Here is a 10,923-nt window from a genome sequence, read left to right on the forward strand (position 1 = left end):
TGGTATCTCAAGGGTGGAATTTGTTATACATTTCCTTTGGTGCCATGAAGTCTATCTCGGGTCTCTTCTCACGTCCTTATCAGCTGTCTTTTTAGGTTCTCTCCTATTGACATTCCATGTTGGAATACTATCTGGTATCCCAACAGTATCCCATAACAGTACCTTCTGGAGCCTTGGTGCTGGAATGTACAAGGCGTGAGAAGAAAGGTCTTTAAGGCGTGACAAGAAAGGTCTTTACCTTCTTATGGGCCAGTGCAGGAACCAGCACTTTAACCCTTGTCCCGCTGGTATCCCTAATGCCAAATTTTCCTCTTACAAGGGTAGAGCGTAACAATTGCAGCTCTGTACAGGGTCCAGTCACGAGTGGAATCCTGCAAGGATCTGTTGCTCTTCACGATGTTTATTGAAGACTTGATTGAAAGCATTGAGGGAACAGTTTCAAGTTTGATAATGAAACAAAGATGTATGTGAGAGTTAGAACTTTAGATTAAATAAATAAGACTACGGCTGAGCTAGATATGGGGAAATGGGCCCGATGTGTCAGATGTCCTACAATGTGATTAAGTGCAATGTGATGCATTTAAGAACATAAGAGCATAAGAAATAGGAACAGGAGTAGGCCATACGGCCCCTCGAGCCTGCTCGGCCGTTCAATAAGATCATGGCTGATCTGATCATGGACTCAGCTCTACTTCCCCGCCCGCTCCCCATAACCCCTTATCCCCTTATCGTTTAATAAACTGCCTATTTCTGTTTTAAATTTATTCAACGTCCCAGCTTCCACAGTTCTCTGAGGCAGCGAATTCCACAGATTTGCAACCCTCTGAAAGAAGAAATTTCTCCTCATCTCTGTTTTAAATGGGCAGTCCCTTATTCTAAGATCATGCCCTCTAGTTCTAGTCTCCCCCATCAGTGGAAACATCCTCGCTGCATCCACCTTGTCAAGCCTCCTCATAATTTTATATGTTTTGATAAGATCGCCTCTCATTCTTCTGAATTCCAATGGGTAGAGGCCCAACCTACTCAACCTTTCCTCATAAATCAACCCCCTCATCCCCGGAATCAACCTAGTGAACCTTCTCTGAACTGCCTCCAAAGCAAGTATATCCTTTTGTAAATATGGAAACCAAAATTGCACACAGTATTCCAGGTATGGCCTTATATAGTTGTAGCAAGACTTCCCTGCTTTTAGACTCCATCCCCTTTGCAATGAAGGCCAAGATACCATTGACCTTCCTGATCACTTGCTGTACCTGCATACTATCCTTTTGTGTTTCATGCACAAGTACTCCCAGGTCCCGCTATATTGCGGCACTTTGCAATCTTTCTCCATTTAAATAATAACTTGCTCTTTGATTTTTTCTGCCAAAGTACACTTTCCAACATTATTCTCCATCTGCCAAATTTTTGCCCATTCACTTAGCCTGCCTATGTCCTTTTGCAGATTTTTTTGTGTCCTCCTCACACATTTCTTTTCCTCCCATGTTTGTATCATCAGCAAACTTGGCTAAGTTACACTCAGTCCCTTCTTTGAAGTCGTTAGTATAGATTGTAAATAGTTGGGGTCCCAGCACTGATCCCTGCGGCACCCCACTAGTTACTGGTTGCCAACCAGAGAATGAACCATTTGTCCTGACTCTCTGATCTCTGTTAGTTAGCTAATTCTCTATCCATGTTAATATATTACCCCCAACCCCATGAACTTTTATCTTGTGCAGTAACCTTTTATGTGGCACCTTGTTAAATGCCTTCTGGAAGTCCAAATACACCACATCCACTGGTTCCCTTTTATCCACCCTGTTCGTTACATCTTCAAAGAACTCCAGCAAATTTGTCAAACATGACTTCCCCTTCATAAATCCATGCTGATTCTGCCTGACCAAATTTGAGCAGGACTAATTCCAGGCCAATATATACCATGCAAAGTTATCCATTTAAGGCTGTGGAGCAGGAGAAGAAGCCTGAAGGTAATAGTTCCTAAAACATTGACAGTCCTTTACCAATGTTGAAACATTACAGGGAAATTGAATAGGGTGTTTGGATGTACCCTAGGACAGTTAAATATAAAACTGAAGTATGATACTTGCCTTATAAATGAGAATATTGTACTCAATTTTGTTCCCTTCACATGATAGGGAATATTGAGGTTCTGAAATGTGTCTGGAAGAGGTAACAGAATGATACTTAGCCATGGGGGTCTTAGTTACAATGATAGGCTCTGGGAATTGGAGCTTTTTCACTGGAGAAGCATAGACTTCATGGTGATATGGTTGAGGTCTTCAATATGATGAAGAGAATAGATATTGTTTGGATCTGGATATTTTACAATGGATTAAGCTAGCAAGTAACTATGATGTTTCCACATATCAAACCCTCACTATCAAACCAGTATTTTATCTGCTCCAGTGATCACAAACAGTGGCTCAGCATGGTATATGCTATATGTAAAGCATATATTTTCTGTATTTCAATATTATTCGTTATCTTGGGTCAGTTGGTAGCAGTCTCAGCTCTGGGTAAAAGTTTAAGGTTTCAGGGTTCATGCTGGGAGATTGAGCTCGGATTTAAGCTGACTCTTGAATGTATTATTGAAGGAGTGATACATTGCCAGAGATGCTGTCCTTTGGATGGGAAGTAAATTGAGGCCCCTTCTGCCCATTACCATTGCAGTTGGACGTTAACAGTCCTACGGCACAATTCAAAGAGGAGCAGGGAGCTTGCACAGTTTCCTGGCCAACAGTTGTAACTCATCCAATTATATCAAAGCAAATTAACTGGCCATTCATCTGTAATCTTTAGCTAAATTGCATCTTATTACTAATGGATAATCCTTGCTTCCAGTAGCTTTTGTGCACTGTTAGAATGTATTGCCGAGAAGCATAAAAACTTGGAATGAAGATTAATATTTTCAAGTGAAAGAAGATGACATGAAGATTGAAGAGAGGCAGGAAATGTTTTTCCATTAGTAAAAGTGTTACAATTTCTGGGTTTTATCAAACTGTTTCACCCTCAACAATTTTTAACCCTACCCTTCCAATGGGAGCATGGTTAAAATAGCTTTGTATTTCTGTATTTGAAGACAAATAGATATGCTATAAATTACTGTAATCCGATGTATTGCATGTTGGTCTTGGTTATAAGAACATAAGAACATAAGAAATAGGAGCAGGAGCAGGCCATTTGATCCTTCGAGCCTGCTCCGCCATTCAATAAGATCATGGCTGATCTGATCCTGGCCTCAACTCCACTTCCCCGCTGGCTCCCAATAACCCTTGATAATCAAGCTGTTCCAACCTAGTTATAGTTAAAGCATCTACTAACCCCTTCAGTAACAGAAGTTATCAACGCTTTAACACAATATTAAATATTAGCAAGCTCTACCAGTGCACCAAGGGCTAGAAATTGCGTCGCGTCCCATTTGAGGCAATAACTTTTGCAGGAGCGCAAAAGTATCGCTCGGTGCTACACAATTCCAGTGGACGCGAACTTTGGGTTTCGTGCTTCAGGTTGGAAGTGGAGCGTTATTCGAGCACTGCCACTTCCCTTAGAGCGCTAACCGGAGCAAGAAGGGGCGGTAGCGGCAGAGCGATGTCTTGTGCAGCGCTGCCGGAATCGCAGGCTCCTTCCCTCCCTTGAAGGGAAGGGCCATTGCTGACGTGCTTTGAAGGCAAGGATATGAATGGTGGGCGTTGGCACCTGTGATCCACGAAGAGCAGCCTGCTGAAGCGTGCCATGTTATCTGTCATTATTACCCATGGCCTGAAAATGTTTATTGTACTGTTTTCCAAAGGCTAGGCTTGTGACATTACCAGCAAGCTAGGGTTTCTATTGAAACAATGGGCTTGCTACCATGACAAAAAATACATATTCTTTTAGCTGCAGTGTACATATGATTAATACTGGTATTTGTGCAGGAAAACAGATTTCAGTCTAGCAGACTGCAGTCAATTAAAATGCATTTGAGATTTGGTTTCTGTCAAATATTGTGGTTTATATGTTAATTGTTTAAATGGCCCAGCTATCAATTTCAATCCAACTGATCCACAGGAGCTCCAGACTTGTTGCACAGCATTTTTTGTGTTTGAACATTGTTCCTGTCTTTATTCTGATTGCGGTTGATCAATTGACAGCTGTGTCTCAGATCTGTGAGAAGAAGCAGAGTCAGCCTACGGCCACACTCGTCTGAAAACGCCTGATCTCATCTGATCTTGGAAGTTAAGCAGAGTCAAGCCTGGTTAGTACTTGGATGGGAGGCTGGTTGGGAATACCAGGTGCAGTAGGCAAGAGCCCGGATAGCTTAGTTGATAGAGCATCAGACTTTTAATCTGAGGGTTGAGGGTTCAAGTCCCTATTTGGGTGATGCTTTTCATCGCTTCTCGGCCTTTTGGCTAAGATCATGCGTAACTGACCTGACAGGGGAGTAACCATGACTCCAAAGTGGTTCTCCCTGGATCAGGAAGGTGGTTCTCCTATGCTTTTTGGAAATAGGAGGTGGGTGGGGTGGATTGACCCATCCACCTCCACGGAGGTGTGTGGGGGGCCTGACCCATCCACCTCCATGGAACGAACCTGGTATTGCAGTACTTCCAGGAACGGCGCAGTGGCTCTCGGCCTTTTGGCTAAGAGCATTGGCGCAGAGTGATCCTTGATGTGTGCAAGGTGACCTCTGGCGTTTGTGATTTGACAAAGAATTGGAAAGATTGGCTACGAATTAAAAAAAAAAAGAAGCAGAGTCAATAATTGGCAGTAGTTCTCTACTGGACAACTGGTTGTTTCTGGATTTGGCTCATTTTGGGCTATGAGTGGCCAGATTACTCATCAGTCTAAAGCCAGAAGGGAGACTATGTCAAGTGAGTAAGTAAGGTTTCACCACGTGAAAGATGCACAATCATTTACATAGGTCAAAGTTTATATTGAGAGATAGCTCAGGAAATGTCCTTATTGTTTTGGCATATTGTGAGGAATATTTATTTTAAATACTTTAAAGACTATTTTGTACTGATTACTGTTTGTTTGCTTACTCTATGTTAAATAAATTGCCTGTTGGCTTATAGCCTATCTCAATTTGAGTGTATATTTAATCCACCTACCGAAGGTGAGGAGGATCATGTGGCAGCACATGCTACATTCTAAATTGGAGTACAGTGGCAAGAGTGCTCAGTTCATTCCCAGGGTCCCAGAATCATTTACTAGATAGTGGGTAGGTTATGACATGTTCCAGTTCATAGGGGAAGCAAGATCTGCTTGTGGAAATGGTTGGTGGTGCTGAACCAGAGTAGAATTTCTAGCATAAGAGTCAAAAATATAATAACTACATTACCAGATATCGGGTGTATAGTCCAGTTTAGGAAACAAAGACTTCCTTATGGCCAGTGAGCATGAGAAAACCAACATAATAAAGATATGGGGCTGGAAATTCACCAACCTTGCGCCGTTTTTGGCGAAAAACGGTGATCCGCTAGTTTTGCCGAAGTCTTACGCTAGCAGTTTTTAAATACTGCTGAAAAGCAGACCGCCTGTGTGCAAGACCGGAAACAGCGCTTTTGCCTTAGTTTGGACGTTTGGTGCACCCGTATTCTGGGTGAAAAAAACCGCCCGAGAAAAACCTGCGTTGCAGCTCCAAAAATGCGGTACGTATGAAGACCTGCAAAAAAGGTAAATTAAAGTTTTTATTTTTAATTTTTTTTGCAGCAGTTACTTAGTTAAGGGTCTTGTAAATGTTTTGTGATTTTTTATTTTTTGTTTTTTTGCTATTTTCTTTTGTGTCTTCTCCCCCTCCCAAGGTCTCTCACAGCGGTAATTGGCCTTGGACTAAAGTTGGCGAGGACCACGGTTTCCACCGCAAATCCTTGTGCAAAGCTGATTTTTACTGCTGGGCGCATTTTCTAATGAAACTTAGGCCTTTAAAAAATGACAGTGTGATTAGCAGTATTTTTGGCGATAAATGCCAAATGGCCAAAAAACAAATTTCTAGCCCTTGATCTTTCACTGAACCTGTAATCGTACTACAGTGTTGCAATATAGGGATTGATTAAAGATGATGATAAAGGAGATTGATAAAGAATGGATCTAATGCAAGATATTAAGAGAAGATCCTCCTTGTAGATGGCTGGAGAACGTATCAAGGTGGTTTAGAGGAAAAGAAAATATTCAACTCGTATCTAAGTCAATGATTTAGGCTGACGTGTCATAAGAAAAAAATGGGCAAGGCGGCAAAAGAGCAGCTGCCAACATTACAGAGCATGAAAGGAAGGCCTCAGACATGACAGAAGATAAAAATTCCAAATGCAATGAGAGTTCCAGCAGGACACATTTACACAGAAATTATTGAATGAAGATGATGGAGATTACACTTATGCATGTGAAATTGTGTGTGAACAACCAATTGTGAATGAAGCTATGCAAATGAATTGGAAGGGTACCCTGGTAGCTACGACACTAGAGTAAAGTACTGTTAACTAGGCGATCTGAAATCAAATATTTGAGTTCATGTTTTCAATTCTGTTTTCCTTTGTATCAGATGCATTTAGGCCTTTGTGGAGTTTGGGAAGAGAAACTGTCAAGGAGGGATTCCAACTTGCATTTCTTAGGCACAACCTGGCATGTCAGTGAAATAATTCATATTGACTACATATTGAGACATCTATCCCAATCATGGATAGTGTATTACCTGAACCCCTCAGTATGACCACTATTCAAAAAGCTGTTGTAACCATTTTACATGTAAGCAAACATAAATCTTGGCCTGCCTTATGTATGATCTTATATGAATTTTCTTTTGTAGTAATAAACAATAAATAAGTTAATTAATAACCCTGAGACTTTTTAAGAAAAGAAAATACTTCACAATATTCTTTTAGGTTGGTGCGACTGTTTGTAGGTTTCACCATCTGGATACCATATGTTATAACATATTTTCTCAGAAGCTATACTGTGAGGCGAACAGTACCTGCAGGGTAAAATAGCCTGGCAGCTAAGGATGAATGATCTGGCATCTAAACCAAACTGTCACAAAATACAATATTGAAAGCTGCAAGGGGCAGAGATGTAATTAATGAAAGTGCTAAATTTATATAAACTGGACTTGATGCACCCGGTATCTGAATGAGTTCAGCAGTAAGGTAGCACAGTAGTTTCTTGATATCTTTGTTAATACTAAATTTGATTTAGACAGTATTTTTCAGGATCATATAGGTCCTTTGTCAGAGAAGCACAATGCACCACATTGTGGTTGTCCTGAATAACGATAAAATTTTTCTTCAATAAATATATCCAAGAATTGATCCCTCTAGTTACACAAAATAATGTAACAAAAAATGTTTAAGTTGATAAAGAATTAAAAAGAACAGTAGTTTGCTTTCAATTCATAACCTTAAACAGCATTTTAACAACTATGCAGAGCATTATAGAAATTACAACAGAAGCTAGTTGCACACATGTGTTTTCCACTTTTAGTTCTTGAGTGATAATATCCCTATTTTTCCGGTTTATTAACACTAAATTCTTCCACGTGAAAGCACATATTTCTTCCGCTGGGACCAATCTTTCACCACTTTGGCATTAGTGTTAACGCTGGAAATCTGGCCAATTCGAAATTACCTCTGATAATACCAGTTTCACAATTCTGAAGTGGCTTAGCAGTCACTTAATGGGCACATAGCAGCTACTATGTGCATCACTTATGACATTAAACGAGCTGCAGGGAGGGTACATTTGCGGTTGCTATAATCCAGCTAAGCATAAGGAAAGCTTACTTCATGCGTGCATCCCTGTCCAAAAAGGAAACTGCAATCCTCAAAAGGAGCAGGGCTCTTTTTGGCTCTATAGGTGTTAACATCACCAACACCAACCTTATGTGATAAAGGATCCATTTTGCATTATATCATTACATTTCTCTATTATATAATTTATTTTTGCTAAGCCAAGTATTGTAATTTTAAATTGGATTTCTATGAGCAACATGCTGTAAAGATTTCGTCTGTGTTTGTGTGTGGCAAGTGAGACAAATCTCTACATCTATCTGGAGAAGTGCTGAAAGTTTCAAGGGATGGTTCAGTTGATGTTATTGACTATAAACAACACCTAATCATGTTGTGGTTATATGGATAATAGGGGTGGAAATTGGGGCATTTACGTCAGGTCACCATTCTGTTTTTAACATGCCAGCGTTCCTGGGAGTGTGGTGCAAACACTTCCTGCAGCCATCCCCTTTGCAGCTGATATCAAAGGAGGAGGAGGTGGGGCTGGTGGGGTGATGCCATCTGGTGGAAGCATGAAGCAGATGTACATACTGCCAGGTGGCAGAAGCATGGCCCACCAAATTTAGACAGGCCAGTTACTTCATGGCAGCCAGTTGTGAAGCGACCGACTTCCCTAAGGAAATAAGCCTTCTTGGAAAATCGTTTTCATTGTAAAGGGTCTTTGGCCTGACGTGCTGACACTTGAGTCCTGTGACTGGCCAACACAGCTGTGCGGACAACCCAGTTGCGCTAGTACTGGCACGGGTGCTCACCTAAATATAGAAACATAGAAAATAGGAGCAGTAGTAGGCCATTCGGCCCTTCGAGCCTGCACCGCCATTCAATATGATCATGGCTGATCCTCTATCCCAACACCATATTCCTGCTTTTTCCCCATACCCCTTGATGCCTTTTGTGTCTAAAAATCTATCTATCACCTTCTTAAATATATTCAGTGACTTGGCCTCCACAGCCTTCTGTGGTAGAGAATTCCACAGGTTCACCACCCTCTGAGTGAAAACATTTCTCCTCATCTTGGTCCTAAATTTCCTACCCTGTATCCTGAGACTGTGACCCCTTGTTCTAGACTTCCCAGCCAGGGGAAACATCCTCTCCACATCCAGTCTGTCCAACCCAGTCAGAATTTTATACGTTTCAATGAGATCACCTCTCATTCTTCTAAACTCTAGTGAATACAGGTCTAGTCGACCCAATCGCTCCACATACGACAGTCCTGCCATCCCAGGAATCAGTCTGGTGAACCTTTGCTGCACTCCCTCTATGGCAAGTATATCCTTTCTTAGGTAAGGAGACCAAAACTGCACACAATACTCCAGGTGTGGTCTCACCAAGGCCCTGTATAATTGTAGTAAGACATCCTTGCTCCTGTACTCAAATCCTCTTGCAACGAAGGCCAACATACCATTTGCCTTCCTAACTGCTTGCTGCACCTGCATGTTTGCTTTCAATGACTGGTGTACAAGGACACCCAAGTCCCTTTGTACATCGACATTTCCCAAGCTATCACCATTTAAATAATAACTTCACATTTATCCACATTATACTGCATCTGCCATGTGTTTGCCCACTCACTCAACCTATCTAAATTGTCTTACAGCGCCTTTGCATCCTCCTCACAACTTACAATCCCACCTAGTTTTGTGTCATCAGCAAACTTGGAAATATTACATTTGGTTCCCTCATCCAAATCATTTATATATATTGTAAATAGCTGGGGCCCAAGCACTGATTCCTCTGGTACCATACTAGTCACAGCCTGCCATCCCGAAAAAGACCCGTTTATTGCTACTCTCTGTTTCCTGTCAGTTAACAATTTTCAATCCATGCCAATACATTACCCCCCAATCCTATGTGCTTTAATTTTGCACACTAACCTCTTATGTGGGACTTTATCAAAGGCCTTCTGAAAATTCAAATACACTACATCCACTGGTTTTCTTATCTATTCTATCAGTTACATCCTCAAAAAACTCCAGAAGGTTTGTCAAACATGATTTTCCTTTCATAAATCCATGCTGACTTTGTCTAATCACATTGATATTATCTAAGTGTGCCGTTATCACATCCTTTATAATGGACTCCAGCATTTTCCCTGCTACTGATGTTAGGCTAACCGGTCTGTAGTTCCCTGTTTTAAATAGTGGGGTTACATTTGCCATCCCCCAATTTGCAGGAACTGTTCCATAATCTATAGAATTTTGGAAGATGACAACCAATGCATCCACTATTTCCATGGCGACCTCTTTTAGTACTCTGGGATGCAGATCATCAGGTCCTGGGAATTTATCGGCCTTCAGTCCCATTAGTTTTTCTTACTAATAACCATTTACTTTAATTCCTCTTGCTCACTAGACCCTTGGTTCCCGAGCATTTCTGGGACGTTATTTGTGTCCTCTTCCGTGAAGACAGAACCGAAGTATTTATTTAATTGTTCTGCCATTTCCTTGTTCCTCATTATAAATTCTCCCGTTTCTGTCTGTAAAGGACCTACATTTGTCTTCACTAATCTTTTTCTTTTTATGTAATTGTAAAAACTTTTGCAGTTGGTTTTTATGTTCCTTGCAAGTTTACTCTCATACTTTATTTTCCCCCTCTTAATCAATCTCTTGATTCTTTTTTGCTGGATTCTAAACTGCTCCCAATCCTCAGGCTTGCTACTTTTTCTGGCAACTTTGTATAACTCCTCTTTGGATCTAATACTATGCTTAATTTCTTTAGTTAGCCATGGTTGGGCCACTTTTCCTTTGTGTTTTTACGCCAGAAAGGAATGTATAACTGTTGCAATTCATGCATTCATTCCTTAAATGTTAGCCATTGCCTATCCACCGTCATGTCTTTTAATGAATATTCCCACTCTATCATAGCCAATTCATTCCTCATACCTTCGTAGTTTCCTTTGTTTAGATTTAGGACCCGAGTTTCGGATTGGACTACTTCAATTTCCATCTTAATAAAGAATTCAATCATGTTATGGTCACTCTTCCCTAAAGGACTGCGCACAATAAGACTGTTAATTAACCCCTTCTCATTGTACAAAACCCAGTCAGAGGAGAGCCTGTTCCCTAGTAGGCTCCTCAACATACAGGTCCAAAAAAAAAATCTCGTACACACTACATATATTCATCTGCCACAGTATTATTGCTAATTTGGTTTGGCCAGTCTA

The 10,923-nt window shown here is 40.9% G+C and overlaps 1 non-coding gene and 2 pseudogenes across 1 annotated transcript; all 3 read left to right on the forward strand.

The window, feature by feature from the left end:
• The first annotated feature begins 4,164 nt into the window (after positions 1–4,164).
• Positions 4,165–4,283, forward strand: LOC139274290 (5S ribosomal RNA; annotated as a pseudogene).
• Positions 4,284–4,286: 3 nt separating this feature from the next.
• trnak-uuu (transfer RNA lysine (anticodon UUU)) lies at positions 4,287–4,359 on the forward strand. Its single transcript has one exon. It is a non-coding gene; the product is annotated as a tRNA-Lys (tRNA).
• Positions 4,360–4,368: 9 nt separating this feature from the next.
• On the forward strand, positions 4,369–4,606 carry LOC139274343 (U2 spliceosomal RNA; annotated as a pseudogene).
• The last annotated feature ends 6,317 nt before the right edge of the window (positions 4,607–10,923 follow it).

This window comes from Pristiophorus japonicus, chromosome 9 (assembly GCF_044704955.1).
Source record: "Pristiophorus japonicus isolate sPriJap1 chromosome 9, sPriJap1.hap1, whole genome shotgun sequence".
In the NCBI taxonomy this organism is placed as follows: domain Eukaryota; kingdom Metazoa; phylum Chordata; class Chondrichthyes; family Pristiophoridae; genus Pristiophorus; species Pristiophorus japonicus.